Source organism: Oncorhynchus mykiss, chromosome 30 (genome assembly GCF_057628025.1).
Source record: "Oncorhynchus mykiss isolate SJ-2025 chromosome 30, ASM5762802v1, whole genome shotgun sequence".
Classification (NCBI taxonomy): domain Eukaryota; kingdom Metazoa; phylum Chordata; class Actinopteri; order Salmoniformes; family Salmonidae; genus Oncorhynchus; species Oncorhynchus mykiss.
Genome location: NC_143051.1, coordinates 19,483,717 through 19,504,245, shown reverse-complemented (window position 1 = coordinate 19,504,245; position 20,529 = coordinate 19,483,717). Strand labels below are relative to the sequence as shown.

At 44.1% G+C, this 20,529-nt stretch overlaps 1 protein-coding gene across 44 annotated transcripts in view; it reads right to left on the bottom strand.

The window, feature by feature from the left end:
- LOC110488057 (focal adhesion kinase 1) overlaps positions 1-20,529 on the bottom strand; it is a 177,379-nt gene that overhangs the window by 84,280 nt on the left and 72,570 nt on the right. Inside the window, exon 1 of one of the 44 annotated variants that reach the window (XM_090227721.1) lies at positions 3,387-3,494. The exons of the other annotated variants lie outside the window; for them this stretch is intronic. The gene's annotated coding sequence lies outside the window, so the exon portion shown is untranslated. Of the gene's footprint in view, positions 1-3,386; positions 3,495-20,529 lie in introns of those variants that run through there. 44 annotated transcript variants of the gene reach the window in all.

The window sequence follows — 20,529 nt, the reverse complement described above, 5'->3', positions numbered from 1 at the left end:
TCATCCAAGCGTACACAGAGCCAATGGCTCTAGTCAACAGCAAGTCACAGACAGACAGTGTGCACTGCAGTGCTGACTGAAACTGCTCTTTGTAATCAGAGAATCTCCCGGTCTAAGCTGGGGTCTGGTCCGTGGCTTCAGGCAGGGGAAAACACACACACATGGCTGGGCTGTCAGATGCCCGGCCAGTATCAAATCAACACACAGGCCAAACTGAGCAGCTCTCTCTCCCCAGGGGCCAGGATGTGTGTGTGTGTACTAGACATCATCTCTACTACAGTCCACTGGTCATCTGGGAGCCGTGGGCCCTGCTGGTCAGTGTGTTCAGTTTCCATGTTATTAACCGACAGATTAGATGTATGTCTACCACCAGTGAACAGGAGGACAGAACACACCCCTGTGGTGAGGCAGGGGGACAGACCAGTATGGTCACACACATTCAGCTGGAAAGACAGGAGGGTTGTTAGCGGTTAGCGCTGGGGTTCTTGCCAGCAGATGAAATGTTTCAACTGCCACCTTAGTCTGACCATTAGCTGGCCTAAAATAGCAGTTTCTCTCCAGATGGGTCCACCTGCAGTCACACACACACACACACACACACACACACACACACACACACACACACACACACACACACACACACACAACAGTGCACCAGGGAAACATCCCATTTCAACAGTGAAATGCATACAGTAGCAGTAACAGACTGTCACCCATCTGATACAGAGTAAAGAGAGACTCTCACCCATCTGATACAGAGTAAAGAGAGACTGTCACCCATCTGATACAGAGTAAAGAGAGACTGTCACCCATCTGATACAGAGTAAAGAGAGACTCTCACCCATCTGATACAGAGTAAAGAGAGACTGTCACCCATCTGATACAGAGTAAAGAGAGACTGTCACCCATCTGATACAGAGTAAAGAGAGACTGTCACCCATCTGATACAGAGTAAAGAGAGACTCTCACCCATCTGATACAGAGTAAAGAGAGACTCTCACCCATCTGATACAGAGTAAAGAGAGACTGTCACCCATCTGATACAGAGTAAAGAGAGACTGTCACCCATCTGATACAGAGTAAAGAGAGATTGCCACCCATCTGATACAGAGTAAAGAGAGACTGTCACCCATCTGATACAGAGTAAAGAGAGACTGTCACCCATCTGATACAGAGTAAAGAGAGACTGTCACCCATCTGATACAGAGTAAAGAGAGACTGTCACCCATCTGATACACAGAGTAAAGAGAGACTCTCACCCATCTGATACAGAGTAAAGAGAGACTCTCACCCATCTGATACAGAGTAAAGAGAGACTGTCACCCATCTGATACAGAGTAAAGAGAGACTCTCACCCATCTGATACAGAGTAAAGAGAGACTCTCACCCATCTGATACAGAGTAAAGAGAGACTGTCACCCATCTGATACAGAGTAAAGAGAGACTCTCACCCATCTGATACAGAGTAAAGAGAGACTCTCACCCATCTGATACAGAGTAAAGAGAGACTGTCACCCATCTGATACAGAGTAAAGAGAGACTCTCACCCATCTGATACAGAGTAAAGAGAGACTGTCACCCATCTGATACAGAGTAAAGAGAGACTGTCACCCATCTGATACAGAGTAAAGAGAGACTGTCACCCATCTGATACAGAGTAAAGAGAGACTGTCACCCATCTGATACAGAGTAAAGAGAGACTCTCACCCATCTGATACAGAGTAAAGATAGACTGTCACCCATCTGATACAGAGTAAAGAGAGACTCTCACCCATCTGATACAGAGTAAAGAGAGACTCTCACCCATCTGATACAGAGTAAAGAGAGACTGTCACCCATCTGATACAGAGTAAAGAGAGACTGTCACCCATCTGATACAGAGTAAAGAGAGACTGTCACCCATCTGATACAGAGTAAAGAGAGATTGCCACCCATCTGATACAGAGTAAAGAGAGACTGTCACCCATCTGATACAGAGTAAAGAGAGACTGTCACCCATCTGATACAGAGTAAAGAGAGACTGTCACCCATCTGATACAGAGTAAAGAGAGACTGTCACCCATCTGATACAGAGTAAAGAGAGATTGCCACCCATCTGATACAGAGTAAAGAGAGACTGTCACCCATCTGATACAGAGTAAAGAGAGACTGTCACCCATCTGATACAGAGTAAAGAGAGACTGTCACCCATCTGATACAGAGTAAAGAGAGACTCTCACCCATCTGATACAGAGTAAAGAGAGACTGTCACCCATCTGATACAGAGTAAAGAGAGACTGTCACCCATCTGATACAGAGTAAAGAGAGACTCTCACCCATCTGATACAGAGTAAAGAGAGACTCTCACCCATCTGATACAGAGTAAAGAGAGACTCTCACCCATCTGATACAGAGTAAAGAGAGACTGTCACCCATCTGATACAGAGTAAAGAGAGACTGTCACCCATCTGATACAGAGTAAAGAGAGACTCTCACCCATCTGATACAGAGTAAAGAGACTCTCACCCATCTGATACAGAGTAAAGAGAGACTCTCACCCATCTGATACAGAGTAAAGAGAGACTGTCACCCATCTGATACAGAGTAAAGAGAGACTCTCACCCACATGATACAGAGTAAAGAGAGACTGTCACCCATCTGATACAGAGTAAAGAGAGACTCTCACCCATCTGATACACAGAGTAAAGAGAGACTCTCACCCACATGATACAGAGTAAAGAGAGACTGTCACCCATCTGATACAGAGTAAAGAGAGACTCTCACCCATCTGATACAGAGTAAAGAGAGACTCTCACCCATCTGATACAGAGTAAAGAGAGACTCTCACCTATCTGATACAGAGTAAAGAGAGACTCTCACCCATCTGATACAGAGTAAAGAGAGACTCTCACCCATCTGATACAGAGTAAAGAAAGCAACAATGTCCTTACATGAAGTCAACACACGGCCATGACAACAACAACCTATTTCATTGATCCCATCTAACATTTATACAGTTCAATCAAATTTGCTCACGCAAACAAACTGGAAACCTAAGACCAGCACACAAGCAACTGTATCACCTGAGAATCTTTCACTTACCTGTCCTCCTTCCTGTCCTCCTGTCTTTCTTTCTTTCTTACCGCAATGAATACCCTGTCCAAAGTAGAAGAGATTCCCTATGCACACACACACTCCCAGATTACGGCAACTCTCTCCAGAGGCAAAAGAGCCACTGAAGCTCCTGTAATGCTCATGGGCTTTTCCATCCACAGATGAAAACCACACACACACACACGTCCCGGCCTCTTCTCGCTGACGTTGGGTCACATCCTGGTTATAACAATGCTCCCTGCCGCTCAAAGTACCCAGAATGAGTCATCCTGAAATTATGGGGAGCGACTCACCTCATTCCCATATCATTTCCATGTTATCCCAATCCCATTCCCACCTCCAGGTACGAGGGGTAGGGGCTGGATCAAGAGACTTGCTCTTATCAGAGGCATCATATGACTGAATAAGAGGTGAGCATTCTGATTGGCTCTGTGGTGTTGAACGGGGGGGGGGGGGGGGGGGGGGGGGGGCTGTGAGCCTGCTGATTGGTTGGCTGTAGTTGTAAACAAGTTCAGCATGGCTGAGTGGGAGCTATGCCAGACAGTGAGAGGGTTGTAAACAACTATAGGGTGGGGCCTTCCTTCCTCCCTCCATACTGTGACTGCAGGCTGAGTCTGAACTCCCTGTCTATTGTTAACCCTTAAAACCTTCATTAAACCTTCAATTCTTCAATTCTGTTGTGAATATGGTGATATGAGACTCCTCATTAAAGCACTGGGAAAGTGTTCATCTCGGCAACAATAACTTTACGATAAATATTTGTCAATGACCTATTTTCCCTGACGGAAAACTAATGACGACGTGACGAGATGCCATGGAAAAACAAATGAGTTTTAATTTTAGTTGACAAGACGAGAATTCCATGTGAAACTAATGGACATTTAATTTGACACGAAGCTCCTTTTCATCTGTTTAGTCCAATCATAAGCATGCATGGCTTTCAGAATATGTAATGCAATCCTCTAATTGGAAGAATAATGCCTTTCAGTTGTGCAGTCTGATTGAGCTGATCTGCCTGGCTCTCCCACACACCTCCTGGGCAGTCACTTCAGTCACTCTTCAGTCTTTTAAACAGATGCGCAGCCAGCAAGCCAAGGCATTTAAATTGTAAATAACCTCAACTAGAAACAATAATGTTTACTCTCATGTAGGCTTTTGCTTTGATTACATCAGAAGCTCTATTTTTCTATTTTGCTGTTATTCATCTGTTTTCTGATTGAAATATTAATGGCATTTACTGAATATAAGGAGTACAGTAATATTTCTGGCATTTTGGAAATCTCAGATTCTCCCCTTTTTAAGGGAATCACAGTTATTTACCCACATCCTAATGTTATAATGAGAAGAAAAGAGACAAGGTATCCTTTGCAAGCCTCTAGTTCTTTTGACACAATGTTGTACAATCCACATTACATGAACATTTATAAATTAGCCACATAGTCGATCAATGACTAATTTCAAGAGGATTAAAATCTTCTCTGTAATCTCTCTCTGGGGCAGACACTCCAGTCTGGCTGCTATACAGACCAAACTCAAGGTCTTGTTCTGCCAAGACTATAAATGAATGAAGGTGATGATGCCAATTGCAGTCAATTTGATAGTTTTCATAGATACACCCAGAGATCCTTAAATGAGAAAACCCACTAACTCTTTAGTGACTGGGTATGAGAAAGGTTTTTGATTGCTTTTCAAAATGATTTAAAATGTTTTCCGTTGAATAAGGATTTTCCATAACGGGATTTTGATGCGCTATTCTTTTCATTAAGTGTAACTCTCATGGCAATCACTTCAGTCACTAAACTAACTGGCATTTCACTTTAAATAAAATCACACTCGACTCCCCACTATGTTGTGAAATATCATCTAAAAAGGCTCTTTCCAGAGAGAGAGAGAGAGAGAGAGAGAGAGAGAGAGACAGAACTACAGAGACATACAGAGAGAAAGTGAGAACGAGAGAGAAAGGGAGAGAGAAAGTGAGAGAGCAATAGAGAGCAAGAGAGAGGGAGAGAGAGGAAGAGAGAGAGACACACACAGAGAGAGGGAGACATACAGTGCCTTCAGAAAGTATTCAGACCCTTTGTCTTTTTCCACATTTTGTTAGGTCACAGCCTTATTCTAAAATTGATTAAATAGTTTTTTACCCTCTCATCAATCTATACACAATACACCATAATAAAGCAAAAACTGTTTTTTAGACATTTTTGCAAATGTATAAAAAATAAAAAACTGAAATATCACAAGGCCCTTCTCCCCTGATTGCTCAGTTTTAGCGGGCGACCAGCCCTAGGAAAAGTTTTGCTTGTTCCAACTTCTTCCATTTAACAATGATGGAGGCCACTGTGTTCTTGGGGACCTTTAATGCTGCACAAATGTTTTGGTAGCCTTCCCCAGACCTGTACCTTGACACAATCCTGTCTCAGAGCTCTACGGACAATTCCTTTGACCTCATGGCTTGGCTTTTGCTCTGACATGCACTGTCAACTGTGGGACCTTTATATAGACAGGTGTGTGCCTTTTCAAATCATGTCCAAACAATTGAATGGACCAGATGTGGACTCCAATCAAGTTGTAGAAACATCTCAAGGATGATCAATGAAAACAGGATGCACCTGAGCGCAATTTCGAGTCTCATAGCAAAGGGTCTGAATACTTATGTAAATAAGGTGTGTGCATATATACAGTGGGGCAAAAAAGTATTTAGTCAGCCACCAACTGTGCAAGTTCTCCCACTTAAAAAGATGAGAGAGGCCTGTAATTTTCATTATTCATCACTTCAACTATGACAGACAAAATGAGACAAAAAAATCCAGAAAATCACATTGTAGGATTTTTAATGAATTTATTTGCAAATTATGGTGGAAAATAAGTATTTGGTCAAAAACAAAAGTTTATCTCCATACTTTGTTATTAACCCTTTGTTGGCAATGACAGAGGTCAAACGTTTTCTGTAAGTCTTCACAAGGTTTTCACACACTGTTGCTGGTATTTTGGCCCATTCCTCCATGCAGATCTCCTCTAGAGCAGTGATGTTTTGGGGCTGTTGCTGGGCAACACAGACTTTCAACTCCCTCCAAAGATTTTCTATGGGGTTGAGATCTGGAGACTGGCTAGGCCACTCCAGGACCTTGAAATGCTTGTTACGAAGCCACTCCTTCGTTGCCCGGGCGGTGTGTTTGGGATCATTGTCATGCTGAAAGACCCAGCCACGTTTCATCTTCAATGCCCTTGCTGATGGAAGGAGGTTTTCACTCAAAATCTCACGATACATGGCCCCATTCATTCTTTCCTTTACACGGATCAGTCGTCCTGGTCCCTTTGCAGAAAAACAGCCCCAAAGCATGATGTTTCCACCCCCATGCTTCACAGTAGGTATGGTGTTCTTTGGATGCAACTCAGCATTCTTTGTTCTCCAAACACGAGGAGTTGAGTTTTTACCAAAAAGTTATATTTTGGTTTCATCTGACCATATGACATTCTCCCAATCTTCTTCTGGATCATCCAAATGCTCTCTAGCAAACTTCAGACGGGCCTGGACATGTACTGGCTTAAGCAGGGGGACACATCTGGCACTGCAGGATTTGAGTCCCTGGCGGCGTAGTGTGTTACTGATGGTAGGCTTTGTTACTTTGGTCCCAGCTCTCTGCAGGTCATTTACTAGGTCCCCCCGTGTGGTTCTGGGATTTTTGCTCACCATTCTTGTGATCATTTTGACCCCACGGGGTGAGATCTTGCGTGGAGCCCCAGATCGAGGGAGATTATCAGTGGTCTTGTATGTCTTCCATTTCCTAATAATTGCTCCCACAGTTGATTTCTTCAAACCAAGCTGCTTACCTATTGCAGATTCAGTCTTCCCAGCCTGGTGCAGGTCTACAATTTTGTTTCTGGTGTCCTTTGATAGCTCTTTGGTCTTGGCCATTGTGGAGTTTGGAGTGTGACTGTGTGAGGTTGTGGACAGGTGTCTTTTATACTGATAACAAGTTCAAACAGGTGCCATTAATACAGGTAACGAGTGGAGGACAGAGGAGCCTCTTAAAGAAGAAGTTACAGGTCTGTGAGAGCCAGAAATCTTGCTTGTTTGTAGGTGACCAAATACTTATTTTCCACCATAATTTGCAAATAAATTCATAAAAATTCTACAATGTGATTTTCTGGATTTTTTTTCTCATTTTGTCTGTCATAGTTTTTCTCCAAGATCGCATAGCAGTTCAGACGTCTTTTGTCCTCGTCTTGTCGTGTCCTGTATATATATATATTTACAACTTTTTTCACATTTTATTTTTATTTTCCATCAACTCATCTTCTAAACACTCTCCTGCAACCAGCCTCACCAATTTATATTTATAAAAAAGTATTATTTACCTCAGATCTGCAATCCTTCAGAAAGCTAGCCAGAAACTCCAGGAGGCTGGCCAGAAACTAGCCAGAAGCTAGCCAGGAGCTAGCCCAGAAGCTAATCCAGAAGCTAATCAGAAGCTAACCACGGTTTGTGGTCATCGGCTGTCCTTTAGCTCGAAAATCTATCGAAAATCTATCGCCAGTTTTGTACGGCGCAGCGCGGCTCGGAACGGAACATACCGGACCAATTTTTCTCTCCATGTCCCTGGATTTCAACTGCTCTCTGGACATTCATACCCGGATCTCACAGCTAGCTAGCTGCTATCCGTGTGACAGTCGGCTTTCGTCGATTCCGGAGCAAACATCGATTGTTCCGGTGCTAGCCAGCTCCGTCAATCACTCCTGAGTTCCATCCTTCACTCCTGGGCTGCAGTCACCTATCCGGACCCGTTTCACTGCCTACGCGGAGCCCCACCGGGCCTTCACAACCGGACTGCCGACGTTATCTACCTGAATGAGATCCGGCTGGCTCCTCTGTCGCGACGTTACCTGAACGCCCATCTGCGGCCCGCTAACCGTTAGCTGTCTTACCGGCTGCTATCTGAATAGACAATCGGACAATTTATTTATTTTTATTATTATGTTTTCTTCTCGGGCCTCTATAACTATATCTATTGTTCTTATTTTTGTTGTTGTTGTGTGATTTGGATTAATCCCCTCTACCACACGGAACCCTACTAATCTACTGACCGAACGCAAGAGGTGGCTAACAACAGACTCCATCCTATGCTAGCTTGCTACCGGTTGGCCTGGCTAGCTGTCTAAATCGCCGTGACCCTAAACCAACCTCTCCACTCACTGGACCCTTTTGATCACTCGACTAAGCATGCCTCTCCTTAATGTCAATATGTCTTGTCCATTGCTGTTCTGGTTAGTGTTTATTGGCTTATTTCACTGTAGAGCCTCTAGTCCTGCTCACTATACCTTATCCAACCTATTAGTTCCACCACCCACACATGCAATGACATCTCCTGGTTTCAATGATGTTTCTAGAGACAATATCTCTCTCTTCATCACTCAATACCTAGGTTTACCTCCACTGTATTCACATCCTACCTTACCTTTGTCTGTACATTATACCTTGATGCTATTTTATCGCCCCCAGAAACCTCCTTTTACTCTCTGTTCCAGACGTTCTAGACGACCAATTCTTATTGCTTTTAGTCGCACCCTTATTCTACTCCTCCTATGTTCCTCTGGCGATGTAGAGGTGAATCCAGGCCCTGCAGTGCCTAGCTCCACTCCTATTCCCCAGGCGCTCTCTTTTGACGACTTCTGTAACAGTAATAGCCTTGGTTTCATGCATGTTAACATTAGAAGCCTCCTCCCTAAGTTTGTTCTATTCACTGCTTTAGCACACTCTGCCAACCCGGATGTTCTAGCTGTGTCTGAATCCTGGCTTAGGAAGACCACCAAAAATTCAGACATTTTAATTCCAAACTACAACATTTTCAGACAAGATAGAACTGCCAAAGGGGGCGGTGTTGCAATCTACTGCAAAGATAGCCTGCAGAGTTCTGTCCTATTATCCAGGTCTGTACCCAAACAATTTGAACTTCTACTTTTAAAAATCCACCTCTCTAAAAACAAGTCTCTCACCGTTGCCGCCTGCTATAGACCACCCTCTGCCCCCAGCTGTGCTCTGGACACCATATGTGAACTGATTGCCCCCCATCTATCTTCAGAGCTCGTGCTGCTAGGCGACCTAAACTGGAACATGCTTAACACCCCAGCCATCCTACAATCTAAACTTGATGCCCTCAATCTCACACAAATTATCAATGAACCTACCAGGTACCTCCCCAAAGCCTTAAACACGGGCACCCTCATAGATATCATCCTAACCAACTTCCCCTCTAAATACACCTCTGCTGTCTTCAACCAAGATCTCAGCGATCACTGCCTCATTGCCTGCATCCATAATGGGTCAGCGGTCAAACGACCTCCTCTCATCACTGTAAAACGCTCCCTGAAACACTTCAGCGAGCAGGCCTTTCTAATCGACCTGGCCGGGGTATCCTGGAAGGATATTGACCTCATCCCGTCAGTAGAGGATGCCTGGATATTTTTTAAAAATGCCTTCCTAACCATCTTAAATAAACATGCCCCATTCAAGAAATTTAGAACCAGGAACAGATATAGCCCTTGGTTCTCCCCAGACCTGACTGCCCTTAATCAACACAAAAATGTCCTATGGCGTTCTGCATTAGCATCGAACAGCCCCCGTGATATGCAGCTGTTCAGGGAAGCTAGAAACCATTATACACAGGCAGTTAGAAAAGCCAAGGCTAGCTTTTTCAAGCAGAAATTTGCTTCTTGCAACACTAACTCAAAAAAGTTCTGGGACACTGTAAAGTCCATGGAGAATAAGAACACCTCCTCCCAGCTGCCCACTGCACTGAAGATAGGAAACACTGTCACCACTGATAAATCCACCATAATTGAAAATTTCAATAAGCATTTTTCTACTGCTGGCCATGCTTTCCACCTGGCTACTCCTACCCCTGTCAACAGCACTGCACCCCCAACAGCAACTCGCCCAAGCCTTCCCCATTTCTCCTTCTCCCAAATCCATTCAGCTGATGTTCTGAAAGAGCTGCAAAATCTGGACCCCTACAAATCAGCCGGGCTAGACAATCTGGACCCTTTCTTTCTAAAATTATCTGCCGAAATTGTTGCCACCCCTATTGCTAGCCTGTTCAACCTCTCTTTCGTGTCGTCTGAGATTCCCAAAGATTGGAAAGCAGCTGCGGTCATCCCCCTCTTCAAAGGGGGGGACACTCTTGACCCAAACTGCTACAGACCTATATCTATCCTACCATGCCTTTCTAAGGTCTTCGAAAGCCAAGTCAACAAACAGATTACCGACCATTTTGAATCTCACCATACCTTCTCTGCTATGCAATCTGGTTTCAGAGCTGGTCATGGGTGCACCTCAGCCACGCTCAAGGTCCTAAACGATATCTTAACCGCCATCGATAAGAAACATTACTGTGCAGCCGTATTCATTGATCTGGCCAAGGCTTTCGACTCTGTCAATCACCACATCCTCATCGGCAGACTCAACAGCCTTGGTTTCTCAAATGATTGCCTCGCCTGGTTCACCAACTACTTCTCTGATAGAGTTCAGTGTGTCAAATCTGAGGGTCTGTTGTCCGGACCTCTGGCAGTCTCTATGGGGTGCCACAGGGTTCAATTCTTGGACCGACTCTCTTCTCTGTATACATCAATGAGGTCGCTCTTGCTGCTGGTGAGTCTCTGATCCACTTCTACGCAGACGACACCATTCTGTATACTTCCGGCCCTTCTTTGGACACTGTGTTAACAACCCTCCAGGCAAGCTTCAATGCCATACAACTCTCCTTCCGTGGCCTCCAATTGCTCTTAAATACAAGTAAAACTAAATGCATGCTCTTCAACCGATCACTACCTGCACCTACCCGCCTGTCCAACATCACTACTCTGGACGGCTCTGACTTAGAATACGTGGACAACTACAAATACTTAGGTGTCTGGTTAGACTGTAAACTCTCCTTCCAGACCCATATCAAACATCTCCAATCCAAAGTTAAATCTAGAATTGGCTTCCTATTTCGCAACAAAGCATCCTTCACTCATGCTGCCAAACATACCCTTGTAAAACTGACCATCCTACCAATCCTCGACTTTGGCGATGTAATTTACAAAATAGCATCCAATACACTACTCAACAAATTGGATGCAGTCTATCACAGTGCAATCCGTTTTGTCACCAAAGCCCCATATACTACCCACCATTGCGACCTGTACGCTCTCGTTGGCTGGCCCTCGCTTCATACTCGTCGCCAAACCCACTGGCTCCATGTCATCTACAAGACCCTGCTAGGTAAAGTCCCCCCTTATCTCAGCTCGCTGGTCACCATAGCATCTCCCACCTGTAGCACACGCTCCAGCAGGTATATCTCTCTGGTCACCCCCAAAACCAATTCTTTCTTTGGCCGTCTCTCTTTCCAGTTCTCTGCTGCCAATGACTGGAACGAACTACAAAAATCTCTGAAACTGGAAACACTTATCCCACTCACTAGCTTTAAGCACCAACTGTCAGAGCAGCTCACAGATTACTGCACCTGTACATAGCCCACCTATAATTTAGCCCTATCAACTACCTCTTTCCAAACTGTATTTAATTTATTTATTTATTTTGCTCCTTTGCACCCCATTATTTTTATTTCTACTTTGCACATTCTTCCATTGCAAAACTACCATTCCAGTGTTTTACTTGCTATATTGTATTTACTTTGCCACCAAGGCCTTTTTTTTTTGCCTTTACCTCCCTTCTCACCTCATTTGCTCACATCGTATTTAGACTTGTTTATACTTTATTATTGACTGTATGTTTGTTTTACTCCATGTGTAACTCTGTGTTGTTGTATCTGTCGAACTGCTTTGCTTTATCTTGGCCAGGTCGCAATTGTAAATGAGAACTTGTTCTCAACTTGCCTACCTGGTTAAATAAAGGTAAAATAAATAAATAAATAGTTGAAGTGTACCTATGATGAAAATTACAGGCCTCTCTCATCTTTTGAAGTGGGAGAACTTGCACAATTGGTGGCTGACTAAATACTTTTTTGCCCCACTGTATATATATATATTATTTGTTTAAATATTTTTTTTATATACATTTGCTAAATTATCTAAAAAAAACTGCTTTCACTTTGTCATTATGGGGTATTGTGTGTAGATTGATGAGGATAAATAATGATTTAATCAATTTTAAAACAAGCCTGAAAAGTAACAAAATGTGGAAAAAAAAGTCAAATGTTTCCCATGCCAATAAAGCCCTTTGAATTTAACTAAGTTGAGAGAGACAGAGAAAAAGAGAGCGAGAGATGGAGAGTGAGACAGACAGAGAGGGAGAAAGAGATGGAGACAGACAGAGAGACATAGAGAGGGAGAGAGATGGAGAGAAAGAGAGAGACAGAGAGAGACAGAGAAAGACAGACAGAGAGAGGGAGAAAGAGATGGAGACATACAGAGAGACTGACAGACAGAGAGGGAGAGAGAGAGAGATGGAGAGAGACAGAGAGAGGGAGAGCGAGACAGAGAGAGACAGACAGAGAGGGAGAGAGAGATGGAGACATAGGCGCATAAGACACAAAGTGCCAACAATTATCCGGTGAGACAAAAGCTCCTATTTGATCTACGGACACACAGTACGAACAATTAAAAGCAGGAAATGAGACAATGAGCTCCGCATGAAATCTCTAATCATATCAACGGTAGAGGCCAGAAATAAACCCAAATATTATGAAATATTATGAAAGCCAAGGGGAAGTCTCTGTGGAAATGTAAGTATGTGAGGATCCAGTTTGAGTCCCAAATTGCACCCTATTCCCTATATAGTGCACTACTTTTGACCAGAGTCCTATGGTTTTGTAAAGCACTATATAGAGAATAGAGTGCCATTTGGGACTTTTTATAAGGAGCTTTCATCTTATCTTTCACACACAGGATGGAAACTGGGGTGTTTGATCGCACCCCAAACAGGACATGATTAACCCTGCAGCTCGTTTTGTCTATGGAAGTTTCTTCAGAACAGATCCATAATGGTGGAGCCGCTGCTAGTTTCCTGTGCCCCACACTGCTTCCAGTTACAGGCCTGGGCAACTAGGCAGCTATTATTGGAAACAGTGCAGGTTTCAGATGTCATCTTCTGCAGGCCACTGGCTCCAATTAGAACGTTATCAAACAGGCTGGACAATAGAAAAGTACAGACAGAAAAACCAGAGGAGAAACTCAAGTATAGGCTCTAGTCTAGGCTGCAGGTTAAGATCCACTGATACTTCGGAACCAGAACCGAATTCATAAAGCGTCTCAGAGTACGATTGCTGATCTAGGATCTGCCATTCCCCAGAGGAGAATAGTCATTCCTAAACCTGTGAAATGGTCCGAAGTGGGAAATCAGAAACACAACAAAAAAGATTGCAACATTATCACACACTGCAGTCGGCTGGAGTCTTAACAGGAATACAAATAGCAATCAGAGACACAGACCACTACCTCTGCACTCAGCCAGTGTGGGGGTACACTCAGCCAGTGTGGGGGTACACTCAGCCACAGTGAGGGCATAGACGAAGATAGCTCACTGTATGGGGCCTGGGGAGGGAGAGAGAGCAGGGGGAAAGAGAGCGAGAGAATGTTTCTGTCCCTGGGTTCACTCTGTGAATGTGTCTGTCCCTGGGTTCACTCTGTGAATGTGTCTGTCCCTGGGTTCACTCTGTGAATGTGTCTGTCCCTGGGTTCACTCTGTGAATGTGTCTGTCCCTGGGTTCACTCTGTGAATGTTTCTGTCCCTGGGTTCACTCTGTGAATGTGTCTGTCCCTGGGTTCACTCTGTGAGCACGGGGGAAGGAGGGGTTTAGGGTTTGTATAAACTGCTGGTGTCGTGAGTGAGGACAATGTCCTGGCAATTGTTCAAACATCCCTGCTGTGTCCTGTCCCTCTGTCCTCAGGCCAAATACCTGTACAGTAGGGGAGTTGTATCAAGCTGACCTGTTACTTAGAAGAGTTGTGTTCCCAGCTATGATCCACCTAGATGATCTGACATGTACAGTGCTTTCAGAAAGTATTAATACCCCTTGACTTATTCCACATGTTGTTGTTTCAGCCTGAATTAAAAAATGTTCTCACCAATCTACATACAATACCCTATAATGACAAAGTGAAAACATGTTTTTAAAAATGTTTGCTAATTTATTGAAAATGAATCTCATTCACATAAGTGTTCACACCCCTGAGTCAATACATGATAAAATCCCCTATGGCAGTGATTACAGGTGTGAGTATTTCTTTGTAAGTCTCTAAGAGCTTTGCACACCTGGATTGTACAATATTTACTTCAAGCTCTGTTAAGTTGATTGTTGATCATTGCTAGACAGCCATTTTCAAGTCTTGTCATAGATTTTAAAGCAGATTTAAGTCCAAACTGTAACTAGGCCACTCAGGAACATTCTGTGTCGTCTTGGTAAGCATTTCCAGTGTAGATTTGGCCTTGTATTTTAGGTTATTGTCCTGCTGAATGGTGAATTTGTCTACCAGTGTCTGTTGGAAAGCAGACTGAACCAGGTTTTCCTCTAGGATTTTGCGTGTGCTTATTCATTTTCTGTTTATCCTCAAACACACTCTAGTCCTTGCCGATGACAAGCATACCCATAACATGATGCAGCCACCACCATGCTTGAAAATATGAAGAGAAGTACTCCATGATGTGTTGAGTTCGATTTGCCCCAAACATAATGCTTTGTATTCAGGACAAAATGTACATTTCTTATATATTTTTTTGCAGTATTACTTAAGTGCATTGTTGCAAACAGGATGCATGTTTTGGAATATTTTTTATTCTGTACACGCTTCCTTCTTTTCACTCAATTAGTTTACTATTGTGGAGTAACTACAAGGTTTTTGATCCATCCTCAGTTTTCTCCCATCACAGCCATTAAACTCTAACTGTTTTAAAAATCACCATTGGCCTCATGGTAAAATCCCTGAGCAATTTCCTTCCTCTCTGGCAACTGAGTTAGGAAGGACACTTATATCTTTGTAGTGACTGGGTGTATTGATACACCATCCAAAGTGTCATTAATAACTTCACCATGCGCAAAGAGATACCATGCGCAAAGAGTGTCTGCTTTTTTTATTTTTACACATCTACCAATCGGCGCCGTTCTTTGCGAGGCATTGAAAAACCTCCCTGTTCATTGTGGTTGAATTTGTACTTGAAATTCACTACTCGATTAAGGTACCTTACAGATAATTATTGTATGTGTGGGGTACAGAGATGGGGCAGTTATTCCAAAACCATGTTAAAACCTGTTAGAGCTCTAGGGGCGCTATTTCATTTTTGGATAAAAAACGTTCCCGTTTTAAGCGCGATATTTTGTCACGAAAAGATGCTCGACTATGCATATTCTTGACAGTTTTGGAAAGAAAACACTCTGAAGTTTCAGAATCTGCAAAGATTTTGTCTGTAAGTGCCCCAGAACTCATTCTACAGGCGAAACCAAGATTATGCATCACCCAGGAATTAGCAGAATTTCTGAAGCTCTGTTTTCCATTCTCTCCTTATATGGCTGTGATTGCGCAACGAATGAGCCTACACTTTCTGTCGTTCGCCCAAGGTCTTAGCAGCATTGTGACGTATTTGTAGGCATATCATTGGAAGATTGACCATAAGAGACTACATTTTCCAAGTGTCCGCCTGGTGTCCTGCGTCGAATTCGGTGCGCAATTGCCAGCTGCTTCTACTTTACCATTTGATTCAGGGGAGAAAGCATGTGTCCAAGAACGATGTATCAATGAAGAGATATGTGAAAAACACCTTGATGATTGATTCTAAACAACGTTTGCCATGTTTTCAGTCGATATTATGGAGTTAATTTGGAAAAAAGTTCGCGTTTTGAGGACTGAATTTTCGGATTTGTTTTGGTAGCCAAATGTGATGTATAAAACGGAGCTATTTCTAATACACAAGGAATCTTTTTGGAAAAACTGAGCATCTGCTATCTAACTGAGAGTATCCTCATTGAAAACATCAGAAGTTCTTCAAAGGTAAATGATTTTATTTGAAGGCTTTTATGTTTTTGTTAATGTTGCGTGCTGGATGCTAACGCTAATGCTAACGCTAAATGCTAACGCGAAATGCTAACGCTAGCTAGCTACTTTTACACAAATGATTGTTTTCCTATGGTTGAGAAGCATATTTTGAAAATCTGAGATGACAGTGTTGTTTACAAAAGGCTAAGCTTGAGAGATGGCATATTTATTTCATTTCATTTGCGATTTTCATAAATAGTTAACGTTGTGTTATGCTAATGAGCTTGCTGATAGATTTACACAATCCTGGATACAGGGGTTTTTTCATAGCTAAACGTGACGCAGAAAACGGAGCGATTTGTCCTAAACAAATAATCTTTCAGGAAAAACTGAACATTTGCTATCTGAGAGTCTCCTCATTGAAAACATCTGAAGTTCTTCAAAGGTAAATTATTTTATTTGAATGCTTTTCTGTTTTTTTGTGTAAATGTTGCCAGCTGAATGCTAATGCTAAATGCTACGTTAGCCTACAATACTGTTACACAAATGCTTGTTTTGCAATGGTTGAGAAGCATATTTTGAAAATCTGAGATGACAGTGTTGTTAACAAAAGGCTAAGCTTGAGAGCTAGCATATTTATTTCATTTCATTTGCGATTTTCATGAATAGTTAACGTTGCGTTATGGTAATGAGCTTGAGTCTGTATTCACGATCCCGGATCCGGGATGGGGAGATCAGAAAGGTTAACCACTATTACTGAAACTAATTATGTGATTTCTAAAGCACATTTTTACTCCTGAACTTATTTAGGCTTGCCATAACAAAAGGGTTAAATATTTATTGACTGAAGACATTTCAGCTTAATTTTATAAATGTTTCTAAAACTTTCTACAAAATTCCACTTTGACATTATGGGGTATTGTGTGTAGATCAGTGAGACAAAATCTCAATTTAATCCATTTTAAATTCAGGCTGTAACAACAACATTTAGAAAAAGTAAAGGGGTGTGAATACTTAATAGGCATAATCCCTCATTTATTAATAGTACTTCTTTCTATTTGATGTAGATTAGAATATGCATCTGACCCCCTGCATTACTTATGTCCTTGTTGCATAGGCTAGTATAGACCTCTTTCCATCTGAGTATTCATGGTAAGGTAGTGTACTGAGCTAGCTGGTGCACAGTTCTGTAGAGACCAGTTAGAGGCTCCTTCTCTCTTCTCATAAACAGACAACTGAGGCAAAGGGGGACAGGCTCTCTGATGAAGAGGGCTTCTTTGTTCTGTGGGCAAGGAGTCGAGGGTTGAACGGTTCACCCTGTACATCCTCACAGAAAGAGAGAGAGAGAGCATTGAGTGAAAGAGTGGGAGAAAAAGAGAGTTGGGTTAAAGCAAGAGAGTGGGATAGAGAGAGAGAGAGAGGCCCCTGGATGGAGCCCCTCTAGCTGATCTCCTGAGAGCAGGCAGCTCAGTACTGTAAAGACAATGGCCATGTTAGTCAGAGCAGTTTACATAACCATATGCCTGTCTGTGTTCGGTGTACCTTCTGCGTGTAAAGGTGTGTCTGAGGGTGTACACATAGGCTGAGTTTACACAGGCAGCCCAACTCTGATCTTTTGACCAATCAGATCAGCTCTTTTGCCCATAATTGGGAAAAATATCAGAATTTGTCTGCCTGTTTAAACGCAGCCTTACTGTACTTGGTCTGCTTATGTGTATCTTGGCCCAAGTGCAGGGATCTCAACATACAATATTACTGGGATACTTAGGTGCCAATAAGATATGAATTGTGATTCTCAAGATTCTATATGTACTGTGATTCAATACTGCGACTTTATTGCAATGTAATTTCCAATATTGCTCACCATGTCTGCTGCAGTGGGACAAGAGAGAGCCATGAGAAAATGAGTTTTGATCAGTCATGGATATAAAAGTGCTGAAAACATTTTGACTCCCTATTTGAAAAGAAGATGGAGAACAAGCTATAGGATGAAAAATACCTGAGTTTTGCCGCAAGTACAGCTGACTAGCGCTGGTGAACGTTACCTAGCAACAATTCATTAGATTTTTTAACATTTTTTAAAATGGTAATGTTTGTTCTGTATTTCAGAGTGTGAAGTAAAGCAGAACAGGGATAAATAACTGCCAAACACCCACAACCCCACACACCAGTGTATGTCAGGCAGGAGGAATCCCTGTTAACCTAGATTAGAAGGGGTGTTTCTGATTCCTCAGTCCTCGACAACACCAGCACCATGGAAGACCTTCAAAGCAGATTTATCTAATCAGCAGCTAGAAACAGGCTCTCTGGCTGGACTTATCTTTCCAGGGAGCTGGGTTAGGGTCGACGTCTACTGGGGAGAGTTGGGGTCGACGTCTACTGGGGAGAGTTGGGGTCGACGTCTACTGGGGAGAGTTGGGGTCGACGTCTACTGGTGAGATCTGGGGTCGACGTCTACTGGGGAGAGTTGGGGTCGACGTCTACTGGGGAGAGCTGGGGTCGACGTCTACTGGGGAGAGCTGGAGTTGACGTCTACTGGGGAGACTTTTTAGACTATCTGAGAGGTGTAGAGATGTGCTCTGTAGCCCAGGATCTACTGCCAGACTCAACTTCACAGCCAACATCATTAGCTACACAGAGCCTGCACTGGGAAAACTTCATCAAGCAATGCTAAGATCCTGGATGAATGCACGCACGCACACACACACGTGTACACACACACACACACACGTGTACACACACACGTGTACACACACACACACGTGTACACACACACACACACACACACCTCAATGTGACTGGTGACCATTACCAGGGAAGTTGATACGTTTCCACCTGGTAATAATGACATTGTTGAGAAAGAAGAGGGAAACCTAAGGATGCCTTCTCGTCGCTCTCTCCTCTCCTCTCCACGCCTCTCTCTCCTCTCCACATCTCTCTCCTAGTCTCTTGCTCTCCTCGTCTCGCTTGCTCTCTCCTCTCCACGTCTCTCTCGCACTCTCCTCTCCACGTCTCTTCTATACACATCTCTCTCTTCTCCACGTCTCTCGCTCTCTCTCTACGTCTCTCTCTCTACTCTCCACGTCTCTCTCTCTCTCTACGTCTCTCTCTCCTCTCCACGTCACACTCTCTCTCTCCTCTCCACGTCACACTCTCTCGCTCTCTCCTCTCCACGTCTCGCTCGCTCTCTCCTCTCCACGTCTCGCTCGCTCTCTCCACATCTCTCTCCTAGTCTCTTGCTCTCCACGTCTCTCTTGCTCTCTCCTCTCTCCTCTCCACGTCTCTCTCGCTCTCCTCTCCACGTCTCTCTCGCTCTCCTCTCCACGTCTCTCTCGCTCTCCTCGTCTCTTGCTCTCTCTACGTCTCTTGCTCTCACTCTACATTTCTTGCTCTCTCGCTACGTCTCTCTCTTCTCGTCGCTCTCTCCTCTCCACGCCTCTCTCTCCTCTCCACATCTCTCTCCTAGTCTCTTGCTCTCCACGTCTCTCTCGCTCTCTTCTCCACGTCTCTAGCTCTCTCTCTACGTCTCTCTCTCTACTCTCCACGTCTCTCTCTCTCTCTACGTCTCTCTCTCCTCTCCACGTCTCGCTCGCTCTCTCCTCTCCACGTCTCGCTCGCTCTCTCCTCTCCACGTCTCGCTCGCTCTCTCCTCTCCACGTCACTCTCGCTCTCTCTCCACGTCTCTCTCGCTCTCTCTCCACGTCTCTCTCGCTCTCTCTCCACGTCTCTCGCTCTCTCTCAACGTCTCTCTCGCTCTCCTCTCCACGTCTCTCTCTCCTCTCCACGTCTCTCTCTCCTCTCTATGTTTCTTGCTCTCTCTCTACGTCCCTCTTTCTCCTAGTCTCTCGCTCTCCTCTCCACGTCTCTCTTGCTCTCTCGCTCTCTCCACGTCTCTCTCGCTCTCTCCACGTCTCTCTCGCTCTCTCCTCTCCACGTCTCTCTCGCTCTCTCCTCTCCATGTCTCTCTCGCTCTCTCCTCTCCACCTCTCTCTCGCTCTCTCCTCTCCACGTCTCTCTCGCTCTCTCCTCTCCACATCTCTCTAGCTCTCCTCTCCACGTCTCTCTAGCTCTCCTCTCCACGTCTCTTGCTCTCTCTCTACATCTCTTGCTCTCGCTCTACGTTTCTTGCTCTCTCGCTACGTCTCTCTCTTCTCGTCGCTCTCTCCTCTCCACGCCTCTCTCTACTCTCCACGTCTCTCTCTCTCTCTACGTCTCTCTCTCCTCTCCACGTCACACTCTCTCTCTCCTCTCCACGTCACACTCTCTCGCTCTCTCCTCTCCACGTCTCGCTCGCTCTCTCCTCTCCACGTCTCGCTCGCTCTCTCCACATCTCTCTCCTAGTCTCTTGCTCTCCACGTCTCTCTTGCTCTCTCCTCTCTCCTCTCCACGTCTCTCTCGCTCTCCTCTCCACGTCTCTCTCGCTCTCCTCTCCACGTCTCTCTCGCTCTCCTCGTCTCTTGCTCTCTCTAC